Source organism: Chenopodium album, chromosome 11, assembly GCF_948465745.1.
Source record: "Chenopodium album chromosome 11, dcCheAlbu1.1, whole genome shotgun sequence".
Lineage (NCBI taxonomy): Eukaryota > Viridiplantae > Streptophyta > Magnoliopsida > Caryophyllales > Amaranthaceae > Chenopodium > Chenopodium album.
The window spans coordinates 33423724-33438541 of NC_137844.1; the positions used below are offsets into that span (position 1 = coordinate 33423724).

The 14818-nt window shown below is 33.3% G+C and overlaps 1 pseudogene across 1 annotated transcript in view; it reads right to left on the reverse strand.

The window, feature by feature from the left end:
* Nucleotides 1-14818, reverse strand: part of LOC145566523 (ATP-dependent DNA helicase SRS2-like protein At4g25120) — a 33426-nt pseudogene that overhangs the window by 17956 nt on the left and 652 nt on the right. The window contains exons 2-16 of the transcript XR_014095439.1: nucleotides 13972-14650; nucleotides 13145-13186; nucleotides 12860-13023; nucleotides 11174-11369; nucleotides 9086-9142; nucleotides 8873-8978; nucleotides 8656-8789; nucleotides 8342-8416; nucleotides 8081-8206; nucleotides 7812-7943; nucleotides 7640-7723; nucleotides 1201-1314; nucleotides 963-1063; nucleotides 785-851; nucleotides 423-473 (exon numbers count right to left, since the gene is read on the reverse strand). The product of XR_014095439.1 is annotated as an ATP-dependent DNA helicase SRS2-like protein At4g25120 (transcript). The remainder of the gene's footprint in view (nucleotides 1-422; nucleotides 474-784; nucleotides 852-962; nucleotides 1064-1200; nucleotides 1315-7639; nucleotides 7724-7811; nucleotides 7944-8080; nucleotides 8207-8341; nucleotides 8417-8655; nucleotides 8790-8872; nucleotides 8979-9085; nucleotides 9143-11173; nucleotides 11370-12859; nucleotides 13024-13144; nucleotides 13187-13971; nucleotides 14651-14818) is intronic.

The following is a 14818-nucleotide window of genomic DNA, read 5'->3' on the forward strand; positions in this document are numbered from 1 at the left end:
AATGAAATTGAAAAGTGACATTCTTTTGATGGGATGGCCTAAATACTAACGTTGACACTTATGTTCCAAGAAACAAGGAATACCAATAATTAAAGTAAATAAACGAAAATTTAGCAGCTCTGCAACGTTTTAGTCAAGTTTTTGCTAATTCCCTTATTTCGAATGAAAAACAAAGGAGAAATGGTTACTAATGTTAACAACATAAGCCACAAAAATAATGCACAAGTGTGCAGACTGATACAAGAACAAGAACAGCTGCAAAAAATTTTAAGACAACTTCACCAAACTCCATTTAACATTAGTTTTTCTTTATAAGTTACTCAAAGATATATTAGCTGTAGCTTTGCGTATGATAGTTATCAAAGAAAAATTAATAAATAAATTAACACAAGAGATAAACCAAAAGTTTCACAACATAGAACCTGAGAGAGGAGGTTCGCAATAGATGTAATGATAGAAGATATTGATTGTTCCTGCAAGCATTGGTCAAACAAATAAGAATTGAGGGCAGCAATAAGTTTAAAATGTGCTATTGGCTACACACTCTCCCAAAAGATAAGCTTAGCATAAGCTATTGCATAAAAAAAAACAAGGTTAGCACTTGTGACAGAAATATATACAATATGACCTCTTACTACAGTGACAAGGATTGAGAGTATTATACAAATCAAGTTCAAATTTGATCATATCCTGACATTATATTGTATGGGTTGCAAAATTCCACTTTGCATTGATATTCTATGCAAAATGAATAATCTTCATTCCATTGCTGATATAGAATTACCCGACAGACAAGTTTTGATATCATCTCAAGTGTTTGAAGCACTTTTCATCCTTGGCTAAGTTGACTTCTGTAAACAGAATTAAAATCCATCGCGTTAAATAGCATAAAGTAATAAAAAGGACTTGTAGATTTCAAAATAATTTGATACAAAGGCATGGAGCGATGGAGTGAATAAAACCTCTTGAAGGTACCCGATATCTTTGCATTAAATATGTGAGACGCAGCTGAAATAAAGCTGCACTTCCTTATGGTTGATATTTTATCAATGTGTTCTATTACCTAGAAAAGAATATCCGCAACAATCAAGGACAACATGTATCAACAATAACGACAAGATAACTAATATCAGAATCAACAATTATGTGAGGTCTTTCAAAATAACAACAAATGTTAAGCAAAGAAACGAAGAGCATTACTTTCTTTTTTTCTTCCTTCTCATATAGCAACAGAGTTTTGAATGCTTGACGAAAAGGGTTATCATCACACCCAGGCAAAGCTGTTTTAACCATGGCTAAGATTGCTTTTATTACCTATCCAAAAACAACAAATATTCAATTCCTAAACTGAATGAAATCAATCAGTTGACAATTATCAAAATAATAAAGCTTATACAGGCGTAGCCTACATTGAGGACTATGAAAGACATCTTTTGGATACAGAGATATTAAACTAATGCCACCTTGTTAGGTCAGCCTTGATAGCCACGTGTATACAAATGAGGAATATACAATTCAGGTCTTTCAAAATAAGAGTAAACAGCATATGAATGTATTCAAATGGAACAAGTGTGAATCTAGTGGCCAGTAAACCTAGTTATTGGGTAGGGTAGCCAATGATAATCGGTCAAGGTCAAGCTTAAAGGGCTCTTAATGGGCAGGGCCTTAAATAGACAGGGCCCTTATTGGGTAGGGTTAATTTAGGGTCAAATAATAATGACTTTGTCCAATATTTATTTGAGTTGATAGTTTGCTGACTTGCCCTTTTTGATCCGCTATTAACATGTGACCCGCATTATCCCGATCCGCTATTGGCCTTATAATATGTGACCCTCTTTAACCCGACCCGTAATCGACTCTGACCCAACCCACCCGTCAATTATATAAGGCCTTCAAACCTCATGGTAGCAAATATGCAAACAAAATGTGGATGTATTGACATGGAAGAAGGACAACTTCAATGAAGTAAAACACTCCATGTTTATACAACTAATTCCCATAAGGAGGATGGCTATTAAGAACCTCTTGTTTAGGAACTGAGTAAGGTTTAAAATTAATTACGGCCCTGTGGAAACTACACCTGTGGTACAGCCAATCATATATCAAGAAAGGAACTTAGCAAAAATTGTACTTTCTTTTTTTAGGTGCATGAACAATTAAACATCAAATCATGTTATCAAAAGAATTTCAAACAGACTCTTTCATCTTACATCTAGCTTGAGAGAGGTCAGAATAATTGGTTTTAGCTCCTATTAGCTTATGTATCTAGTGAATCATTATTATTTAGGAAAAATTGGTTTTAATAATCTTAACTTTTGGTGATTTTCTTTTAATAATCTCAACTTTTAATTATTCTAGAAATATCCCAACTTTAGGGTGTGTTTTCTTCTATAATGTTCAACCAATCAACAACTGGTTAATAACCTATTATACCAAGTAAGAAAAATCAAAGAATTGAAAAAATAAATAAAACTTGAAGAAAATCAAAAGAATCAAAAAATTAAAAATTAAAACCACCCTCACCCCAGCTCCACCGCCGACAGCCACCCCTCCCTAGCCATTTCCCATTCCCCCAACCTATCCCTGCCGCCCCTCCGACCCTTAACCAGTTGCCGCCCCTCAACCCACCCCGAAACTCAACCCCAAAAACTAAACCCTTAGTTCACCCCGAAGCTAAAACCAAGGTTGGGGAGTTTTAAGTGTTTTTTAGGAGGGTTGGTGTGGGTTTTCTAGATTTTCGCTAAATTGTGCTCAAAATTAGGGGTGGGTTGGATTTCTTTAGATTCACTGACGACAAAATTATGGGTGGGGAGTTCGTCGACTAGGGTAGGGTGGGGTCGAACCACCGAATAAGGGGGGTGGGGTTGCAGGTAGTTTTGGGGGAAGGGTGGTGGTTTTTGGTGGGGCAAGAGAGGGAGTGGGGAGGGGCTGTGGTGGTGGGTGGCTTTTTTTTTATTTTCTTTTTTGTATTTTTGTATTTATTATTTTTACCAATTAACATTCGAAATGTGGCATAATATTTTATTAAAAAATATTAACCCCAAAGAAAACGCACCTTAAAGTTGGGATTATTCCAAAATTATCAAAAGTAGACATTATTTAAAGAAAATCGATCGAAGCTAGGATTAGTAAAAACCATTTTTCCTATTATTTATTATTAATGGCTCACATTAACTTCTAGTGCAAAAGGAAACAACCGTGAATGTATAAATCTTAAAGGTTAAGATTAAAATGATTTAAAATTTGAAATTAAGGGTTTTAAATTAGTGTATTCTTCAAGATTTAATCAATATGGTAACACTATCTCCTTTTTTAGTTCCACTCATTTACTCAAAATTTTACTCTAAATACGCTGGTAAAAAAAAACTTCTAAAAATGTGAGTAGGTGAAAGAAATAATTACAAAAATAAGATAAATGGAGTTAAAAAGGGGTGGTGTATGTGTAATAAAAAAGAGTAGGTAGAGTAAAGGAGTGTAGAAAGGTCTAAATATGGTGGGGGTAAGAAAGGTAAAGATAGTAAGGTGAGTTTGGCAAAATTTATGTGAAGTATAAGTGAGGCTATGTTCAATTCACCTAATATGAAGTTTCTTAAAATCTTAAATCGCAAAATAAAAACAATTTAACCATAAATAAACGCAAATAAAGTGATCAAATCAATTTGAACATTTCTAATATAAGCAAATACTTCCTCCGTTTCAAATTAGTAGACATATTTTGATTCGGCACACATATTTAGGTGAGATATGAGAAAAAGTCATGACAAAATTACCCTTCACCAACCCTTCACCTTAACCAATCAACTTAGCAAGGTAACAAAACCATCAACAACATCGCCCTACTGTCGTCTAATCCTTAGCTACCCTAACCCCACCTTCACCTAGGTCACCACCCTCCCACTCCTTCTCTACCGTCATCTTGAGTGGCTAGGATTTCTAAATCTCCTTTCGAAAAAGCTCCATAGATGCTAGAGAAAGATTTGAGGAAGATGAGAGCAGCAACACGAGTTAATGTGAAGACTCAAATAATGAAACTTGTCGGAAGCTTTGGCAGTGATGAAGTTGATGAACTCCAACCCATAAATTTTCACAAATCCTTCGCATCTTTCTAGATTTTAGCCACTAAAGTAAGGCTGCTTATTTTTTAAGAGGTAAGAAAAGATGAATGGGAGTCACATAATCGTTGGGGAACATTTAGAGTGTTGGTTATTGTCAAATTTTAGGTGACGGTGGTGGTAGCAGTGGCGATAGGGTGAAGATGGAGAGGGAAAGATCAACATCGTGATAAAGTGAGGAGAATTGATAGCTATGGGTCTATAATGGAGGCGAGAGAAGAAGAGTTAGTAAAATCAATGAGGGTAAAATTGACATTTTAACATATAAAACTTACCTTAAATGGAAACTTGTTAACTAAAAAGAAATTTCCCAAAAGGAATACGCCAACTTATTTAGAATGGAGGAAGTATATTAGAATTTTAGTCCCCATCTATAAGAACCCTCTACAACGAGTTGATTAATGGCATTAAACTGCCTTTTGTGACCCTCGCAACTAAATTGTCGATCTTTTCTCACCTAACTTATCTTCTCATCTACAAAAAACAAGGGTGTCCTACTACAAGAGCTCTACACACACGCAATATTCTGTTTTTCCTCCCTTCTTTCTTTTTGGGAGAAATAAATTTAATATATATAAATAAGTAGGCATTTTTTGAGAGCATTCGGAGCGCCACATAAGAAATATATTATTTCGACCAATTAAAAATTAGATTTGAATTTTATTTTAGAATTAAAAAATTCACTCGCCACGTAAGGAAAAGTGACGAATAAGATTTGAGAATTTTGCCACGTAGGTGAAAACGACGAATAATGATTTATTAAGATTTAAATTATTTTAAAACTAAAAAATTATCTTTTTATTTTTAAAGATGATCTTTTGATATTAGGATTTACCATTTTTTTTTTTAAAAAAAACTATTAATTATACAAGTATTATATACAAACACTTTAAAAAATATTTGAAAATAGATAAAACATGTGGCAGATAAAAAAAACGATTTGTATAAACATGTTTGGCTGATAAGTTAATTTTTTTTAATTATTTGGGGGTTCATAAATTGATTTCACTTGAATTGGGATTGAATGAATGAGTTAATTTATATGATTGAATGCCACAGGACATGGAATTTGATTAGGGAATTGTAGTGGGGTCATTGATTGGATTCTTTGGAGCTTCGTTTGGGAGTGTTGGAGTAAAATGAGCAATATAAACCACAAAAAAAAAAAAAAAAAAAAAAAAAAAAAAAAAACATTCAAAACCATTGTTTTTTAAAAAAAGAACATTTAAAAAGAAAAATTAAATTATTAATAATTAACCAATATTCTTAAAAAAATAAAAATAAAAATAAAAAATTGAAACAATAATGTTCAATTTTTATCTTGATTGATTCCTCAAAAAAAAAAAAAAAAAAAAAAAAAAAAAAAATTATAAGAGATTTATTTGCTACTCCACACATATATAAAATAGGATGATATTAAAGATTTGTATTACATCATTTCAAAAAATATAATTTTTTTTTCAATTATTAATAGACGCTATATATATACTACACACGCACAACCAATCCACCACACTATATATTCGAGCATTAATTCATTAAAATTATATAATACAAATACGCAAACATGTGTGAATATTATTTATCTACTCTTTTTCATGGTGTGAATTTTTTTTTTCCAGGTTTAATTCGTTGATTAACAACAAAATATTGAAAAAATAAATGTAAGTATATCAAGGCTTATTGATGGTAAACAAAATAAATTGATTGTTATTCATTATTTTCTAAGATGTATGTTTTGTTTTATTTTACCTAATCTAATTGTGTTACTACTTACGGCATTAAATTTTGTTAAACAACTTAATTGTAAATTAATATTATTTAATTTAAGAGATGTCTATGTATTATCATGGTAAAAATATTGTAGTAGTGTATGCATATACGATATACCTCTATTATTCAGGACATATATATGAAATTTTCATTATAAAGATTTAATTTTATTCAATTAGATTAATTTCAGTAATGCAACACTCTTGGTATATATTTTTCATTTAACTATTTAAAAATTTATAAAGTACGAAGAGGATTTATGATTTAAATTATTTTTAAAAACAAATTAATATCTTTTCATATTTAAAATTTTATTATCCTAATATCTGATGAATGAAGATATTTTAACATGGTAAAAACATCTTTTAACATTATATTAAATATTTTATTCTAATATCTATCATACTAATAATTTTTTTTTTATTATATAAAGTATTAAATTTTCATAAATATCAGTGAACTAAGGTCGCATTATAAGTTGCATAAAATTATAGGGGGTTAAATTAAGAAAATAATCTTTTCTGATTTATGTATAAGTTACCCATGCATCAAACGGGCTTCCATCTAGTTTCTAAAATATAGGAGCAAAATGAAGACCAAAGGAGCACCATTGGAGTGTCATAAAAACCATACTCCAATGAATTTCTCAAAAACACACCATGACTTATTTAAATCAACAGTGGTGTTTTTAAAAGCTTCATATATACGTTTTTAAGGTTCATAACACGTAAAGTCATAAACACAACCACCAATGATAATTAAATTCAAAAATATATAGAATAATATGAAATTGTCTACCAAAACTAAAACACAAACCTACAAGACCACCATGAGAATACCCCTTGAGTTTTACTAAAGAAAAATACTTCCTCTTGATGCAATTCTATAGCAGGTCTATAAAGGTGAGGTGAAAGAGAAAGGAAAAAGACATACATATACCCTTACCCACCCTTATCCTACTTACCCCTCTCCTTAGCCACACCCTACCATCACCCCCACCTTAGTCTACTTAGCCACCACCGCCTAGCCTTTGTTACCACCTTCCTCCTTACCACAAATAGAAAACCTTCTCTTATTTCCCTTCAAACTCACAGCCACCCAAGTAAACACCACCAAATCACAATCAAAACCTAAAATCACCACTGTTGATAACGAAAATTATAACAATGGGGGCACATAACTTAAACCACCCATAATGAAAATCTAAGACACACCAGATCAATTAAGATCCCACGTTCTAGAAGTTTCTCCATATTCCAATGTGGAATTGACCCATCTCACTCAAAGGATAGGGAGGGTGTTTGCTTCGAAAAATTACATCAACGGTCAAAGTTGTAATAGTGAACATGTCGAGTCAAGCTGGTGCACATTTTCATAAGATAAATGGAATGAGGTTCAAATTAACTTCGTGTGATAAAGGAGTCAAGTTTGATTTGGTTTCTTTCTCTAAAATTTGAACTATAAACTGAGTTCATATTAAAATTCAAGTCATACCATGCTGACATTGATAGGGACATGCTTCTTGTGTTGAGTTCAAGCAATTATAGTGTCACTAAAACTACCATGGAAAGGTGTTAGCTTTTATTTTATCCTTCTCATCAACAACCTAACTCTTACATCCATGAGGCCAAAATACTTATATTCAAGATGGCATCAATGTTTCCATATCATTTAGGTCGTAAATTCCAACATTAATAAAAGGAGAAAAGATAACATCCAAAATAACTGTAATTTAATATATAAATTTGTTGAACCTTTTTTCTGTAGAAGGCCACACCATGGACATTAAAAGGAATTTTCCTACCACGGAAGGTTGCTTGGAAAACTCTGCCTGACACCTATTATAATTTATGGGGTTAGGCTTCTCAATAGATAACGAAGCAGATAGTGAAATAAGAAAAAATTTATGGATAGCATAAACGTAACCTGCCTCCTGTAAAGAATTGCAATATTGCCAAACGAACAATTAGTTTCTGAGGAATTTGACACGGTTTCCAGTATTTTATCAACGACATATGCACATTGTGCACTCTCAGTGTAACACTCCTTTAATGTTATCTGAAAAGAAGAAAACCCTCAGGAGTTTAAACAGAAACTGGAAAGAGAGAGAGAGAGAGAGAGAGAGAGAGAGAGAGAGGATGTGAAGCAATGGCTTCACCGTGCCCATGTCAAATGTGACTAGGTGAATAATTTACCTTAGAACCAGAAGAATTATCCGTAAATGCTTGTTTCAATTGACTTCGCTTTACGTTATACCGAATTAAAGAAGCAGCAGCATCAACGATACAGCGAGTAGATCGATAGTTTTTCTTTAGCCGTACCTGAAGTAAAAGCAGCATACTTATGTAAGGTATATCCCAAGATGAGAAACAGAAACATAAATAAATCTTGTAGAAGTTATAATCCTATATGCAGATGCACTCTACGTGAGACAAATTCAAAATTGCAAGGCAAACCTCTTTGTGGCAGGGGAAATCTTTTCGAAATGAGTCAAATCCAGATATGTCTGCCCCATTAAAACTGAATATGGACTGCAGTAGAAAATTTGACAAGTGTCAATTCAATTTCTGTCTGAAGTAAATTGGAAGATAAAGTTACAGAGAACCATAGCTTATTCACAGCATCACCCTTTTTACGATCAATTCACACTAAGATACAGAATTACACACACACACACACACACACACACACACACACATGCACACACAAGGGAAAAAACACTAAATAAATGGGGAAGACAAGATGCAAAAAGAGTTTACAGAGAATTAACCTGATCATCATCACCAACAATAGTTATATGTCCATGGGATACTAGCAGCCTTAAAAGGCCATATTGCATAGAACTTGTGTCCTGAAACTCATCTACAATGATAGCTTTCCATGATGCTTGACATTCCTCCAGGACTAAGAAAAGTTCAAAAGTAAGAAATTATGTTTGTAAAAAAAATTCTTATTATATTGCCCATTTTAGTAGACAAGAGGAGAACCTTCAGGATAATCAGTTAGCAGCTTCGCTGAGCAGCTGATCAAGTCATGATAATCTAGAGCATTACAAGATCTTAATATGTCATTGTAATTGCTCAAGACTGTAGCCTGACGCAAAATCAGAACAAAAGTTTAAGGAAAATTTTACACAAAAGACGTGACAAAAAGTAAAAGGAAAATGTCCATGCGAATTCAGGATAAAAGAGGGAACCTACTCCAAATTGATCACCCATTTGACGGCATTCTTCGGGCGTCTTACCAGATGCTTTAGCCTGCATCATAATTTGAAGGAAACAATAAGTGCAACGACATTATTTTACATACATATATTAGGACAAATGGTTTCAATGGCTTCCCAATGTAGCAGACTATGGCATTTGCATACATGTATTACACTTCAGTAAATAGCATGATTAGTTAAATTTAAGATAAAATCAATTAACAAATATTTATGAAAGACAGAGCTTCATAACCATATCATTCAGAGTATGCAGGTTAATATCTAATGCCTTTAATCATAGCTGACTGATGAAACATGGCTGCTTATCTTACAGAAACCCAAGCCCTAACAAGTAAAAACAGGAATTTTTCTGTGTTTTCATCATAATTTAGAATTTTAGATCATCCATCATTCAACATTTGCAATTTCAAAAGTCATTTCATGCCTTTTCTTTAGCTTATGCCCTTCTCTAATTGACAAAACTATCAATTTTCAATACAAAACCCCCTATGGACACTCTAATGTTGCATCCTCATTTTCCATTAAACATGGAAAGGAAATAACTTGAATTTCAGATTTGTAAGGCTTTTTGTAAGTTTTATATGAGATAAAAGCAATTAAACAAGCATTGGCATGTGTAGAAGATGAATGTGGAGGGGATGCGTATGTTGCGATGGATGTGTGGCTAAGGAATGAGATAATTAGGAAGAAAGTAAGGGTTACATCCATTGAATACAAGATAAGGGAGAATCGCTTAAGGTAGTTTAGCCTTGTAAGAAGGAGACCAAGTGAGGCTCCGATAAGGAAGCTTGAAGAGTTGCAAAGTGTTGGGATCGCGAGGGATAGGGGAAGACCTAAAAAAACTTGGACGAGTGTGATCAAGAGTGATATGAGTGCTTTGGAAATTGAGGAAATTATGGTGTTGGATAGGGCGATATGGAAGGAGAAAAATCACGTCAACAACGTGTCATGATTATATAAATACTTTTGTTTAATTTATTTTAACATCAACTTTTATTATTTTACTCAATTTGTGTTTTATAAACTTTATTGACTTCCTTTGCTATAGCTTTCTAAAACCATTATTTTTTAACTCACACATTATTACCGCTCCTTTAAAACTTTTTAAAAAAATTTATTCATTCTTGGTACTCTCCTAAAGCTCTGACATTCTACTTGGATGCTCTTCCTTTTACTCACTTTACATACCTTTTTTCAAACTTTTTCAATTGGTTATCTTGTTACGTCCTTTTCTTTTCGGACGATTCCTTATGACGATTCATGTTAGCCGACCCCAAATCATTTTTGGACTACGGCTTTGTTGTTGTTGTTGTTTTTATTGAACCAAGCACTAGCCATTAAACAAAACACGAAGCTTTAAAAATGATTGTTTCCACGAATAATGTAGTTTATAACAGTGGAAGGTTCACTAAGGACTCAACCAAAGAGTGAAATCTCACATATTCATACATCAAAAGCTAATGCTCTCTTCAAGCAAAGCCTTTTTGAATAAGTGCCTATGTGGCCATTTATTACCATATAAACAATTAATCTAGGCCCTTAAGTCACAAATAGATAGGTAAGATTAGTTACTAGATAATTGGAATCATTGGGCTACAAATCAATCTCATATAAAACATTAAACTATACCCACAAAACTCTTTTCTTATTCACCTTTAAACAATAAATCCCCATTAGATTTTCTTTCCTATATAATTGTGCCTAAGAGAAATGAAAACTTTACATGGTGGCAAAGAGAATAGTATATGGTGGACTTAACACGCAAAAAAGACAACAAAGGCATAATGTGTTATGAAATTCACTTATGCTTCCTTCTGTCAAATTATAATCTCGTATATGAGTTGATTTGAGAACATACTATTAATGTGTTTATAGGGTTTATGGCACTTAAGGAGCATCTCATATCTAGAAGGCATGCACCTTTGTCATGCCCATAAGCTCCGAGGACCATTTGCACCATACTCATTACAAAACTAAGTATGATGCAAAGCTTTAAACCTTTCAAAATTTCAAGGTAGCTAAATATTGCAAGGAAGGAAGAAGAAGCTAAAATTTTACACACCTTAGTCACAAATTTCTGCCATTTTTGGGACTTCTCCTTGAAATCCTGGATCTTTATATCATCAGCAGAATTATTTTTCTCACAATTATCAAGAATTTGTATTCCGCTATTGCTTTCAGTTAAACGGACTGCCTCAATAACTGCTCTCCTTTGTTGCCCATGCCCATAAATTAAGAATCCTGATGTTCGACCCAACCTAGAGTTGTTTCACATAGATAGAGAAGAAATTCTAATGAGAGCACACTAACATATAAGCACTATCGACAGTAATTAGAGTTATGATTATAAGGTCAAAGCAATCTTATTAAGACAGCCAAATAACCTAAGAAGACAACAAAAACCAAGTCTTCACAGGCAGCAAGTTGACATAGGATACATCACTAGCAGTTGAAATTGATTAAAAAATATGGAAAGTCAGCGAAAAAAATTTTAACCACACAATTTAACCTTTAAACATAACTGTTGAATCTATCTTATTTTAAAATAAACCAAATCACTCAGCCCTATTACTTCAATTCCAATTAACAGCTTCACGAGTCAATATCAGCATTTGGAGATTGAAAACTTATCCGACTTTGTGCACTCAACCTTTTACAAGATTTAATACTATAGCTCATAAAAAAAATTGTTGTGTAAATTAATTTCAAATTTTTGAAAATTCTACACATTTTTTTAGCTACTACATTAATTCTCAAAAGTTCAACTTACGTTGATAGACTCTTGTATCTAGGAATGTATGGATAAATGAATGAGTGTAAGAAAAGGCTGGATAACGAAAAAGGCAGGTGGTACAAGAAAAAGGTGAATAAAGTGAGATAGTGAGAGGAAAAGTATAAATAGTGTGGGACAGGAGCAAGAGGGGTAAGATAGTTAAAGGGTTTGCCAAAATTGAATAAGTGAAAAGTGAATAGAACTTATGGAAACACCCTAAAACAGGAACGTCGGAAAGTGAGTCGAACATTCAAGAAGGTAGGAGTACATACTATTACAACAAGAATCACCAAAATAGTATTAATTTGTCCCCTTGAAACTTCTACCACAAATTAAAGCTCCTTGATTGAACTTAAAATCAATACTACTAATAGTGGTTCTTCTAATTTCAAGAAATTTACCAGATGCGCCAGAATAACAAGTTAGGGGATACTATAAACCTGAATGCTCCTAAACCCTACAAATCAGCCACATATTACTCTGCCACATATTTGCAAAGTTAAATGTCATGTCTCTATTTCAACCACAAACTAGGCTAGCTCCTATGATGTCATATATCACTAGGGCAGCATAAATTTTAATATGAACTAGCAATGTAACAATTAAATCTGATGGAGACATGGAGGTAGTTAAAAAGACTAGGTAAAACCAACAGTACTTTACCATATGAAAATAAGTCAGTCAGGCTGCTTCTGTATGGAAAAGATCAATGTCTTATCAAAAATATTTTAATTTTCATAAAGCATGAATATTTTCCTTTCAAGTTATAAGTAATCCAAAATAATCATCATTATGAAATGGTAAGGATGCTATAGATGCTTGCAACAACACTTTTTTGAAAAAACAAATGATAGTTAAGTGTTTCAAATTCAAACAATTTCTATCATGTATCCAACCCAATAACCAGTCAACTTTATTCAAATATTTTGAAATCCTTCAATTTAGAAATGTGAGCAAAACACAGTTCTGACATACTTATCTGCATGAGCACGACAGAGTTGCAGAGAAAATGAATGGAAGGTGCTGATAGTTAATGCTTTGCCTACTTCCTTTCCAGCTACTACTCCAACCCGATCTCTTATTTCAGAAGCTGCTGCTGTTGTGAAAGTCATTGCCAGTATGTGGGATGGACCAATGCCCTAAACAAATCCTCCAAGAAGTAAGCAAGAAATAAAAACTTTTTTGAGCAGCCTAACAGTTCTCTGAGACCTGGTTCTGTTACAAGTCATCAGTTTTAGATTAGGAATAAGAGAGCATTACCTGATTTAACAGCATCTAAATACGCCCAACCATTGTCGATGTCTGATACATAAAAACAGGAAAAAATTACTAGTAATTTGTAAACACAAAGCGTGTAGGTGGTGTAGCTAACATGGATGCAAAACTACACTTCCCACATTCTATATAAGTCCTCATCTTTGATGGAAGAGGATTTGAAGGAACCTATTCTCAAAGAACGAAATCAAGAAAGTTTAAAGACAACAAAGGATAATAGTTATGGGAGTATCATTTCAAGACGTTACATGATAGGCAAGAATACATTGAACAATAGGAAACTTTTCTTCCGACATGGCGAAGATAAAAGAGATCATCAAAACTACAACCTCTACTTTATCAAATTAGTACCAGACCATTTGCAAAGAGCCAACAAAACATTATCATATTTTCTGTCTAGTTCATACAAACATATAGTTCAATTTTAAAAAGTAGAGCTATTAAAAGTAGGTGAGTAGATACTAACACATTACAGTTTTGGTCCTTTTGGATCCACATGGCCATTACTCAAGGAATGATATAGTTTAAAGTAACTGACTTTTTTTCTTTTTTTTTATTTTTGGGATGAATAGACAATCAATTATTCATCTGTGGTACATAACAGTTCAAACATTTCATCGTTGTAGCTTAAACATCAAAACTCCTCATACTTCAGACTTATAATAGTCACTCAAAAAAAAAAAAAAAAAAAAAAAAAAAAAAAAATGTATAGGATAAGACATAATAGTGTTTTATCAGCATAACTGCAAGAAAGAACACCTAAAGAGAATTAATAACTTTGAAGATGTAAAAAGTAGAAGATTGTGGCTGACCTTTCCACTTCCTGGACCAGCTACAACCATCAATGGGGTTGAGGCATCAGTAGAAGCAGCATCCAGTTGATCCTCATTAAGTGACTCCAAATACTTAGAATAAGATTCTGGCATGCCTGAACACTCTTTTGATAGTGTTATGTTTACTTTCCCCATGAGAGGTGATGAAACATCACCTTGAACATCATGTAGATTATCAATCTCAATATGAAAGAAGGTCCTCGTATTGGAGTGGTTCCCATCATCAGGTTCAGTTTTTGGCATATGATCCTGTCTGGAATCTACTTCCCTCTCAGATTGTTTAGCTGAACCCCCATGAGTCCCATCAAGCAATAAATCGATTTCTTCAAAAATTGACGAGTCAAACTCTTCATCAAGAACACTGGAAACTGGTGAGCAGTGATTTACATTAAAGGATTCAGATCGTTGCACTTGTTCATTGATTGGAGTAGATAGACTCTCATCCCTGGAGCATCCATTGCTCTCGCTTGTCGAACTATCCAATAACCTATCTGCAAAACTACGCATTGGCGAAGATACCCCAACATATTTGTTGTCATTTTGGTTGGATACCCTTGATGCAGATACAGACTCCAAAGGTTTCTGCAACTCCCTCAGTGGGACTCTCTCAGTCTTAGGAACCCAAGTCGAACAGCTACTACCAAGTTTAGTTGTAGTCCTACAACAAGTGCAAAAATTCACAGAATGATATATACACTGATACACATACACTGGCAACTATCACATACAAGTATATAGAACCATTCTTCTCAGGAACAAAAAATCACAAATACAGCAAGCTCGGACTGCAATGCCACACGGACTAAACGAAAACCAATAGCAAAGT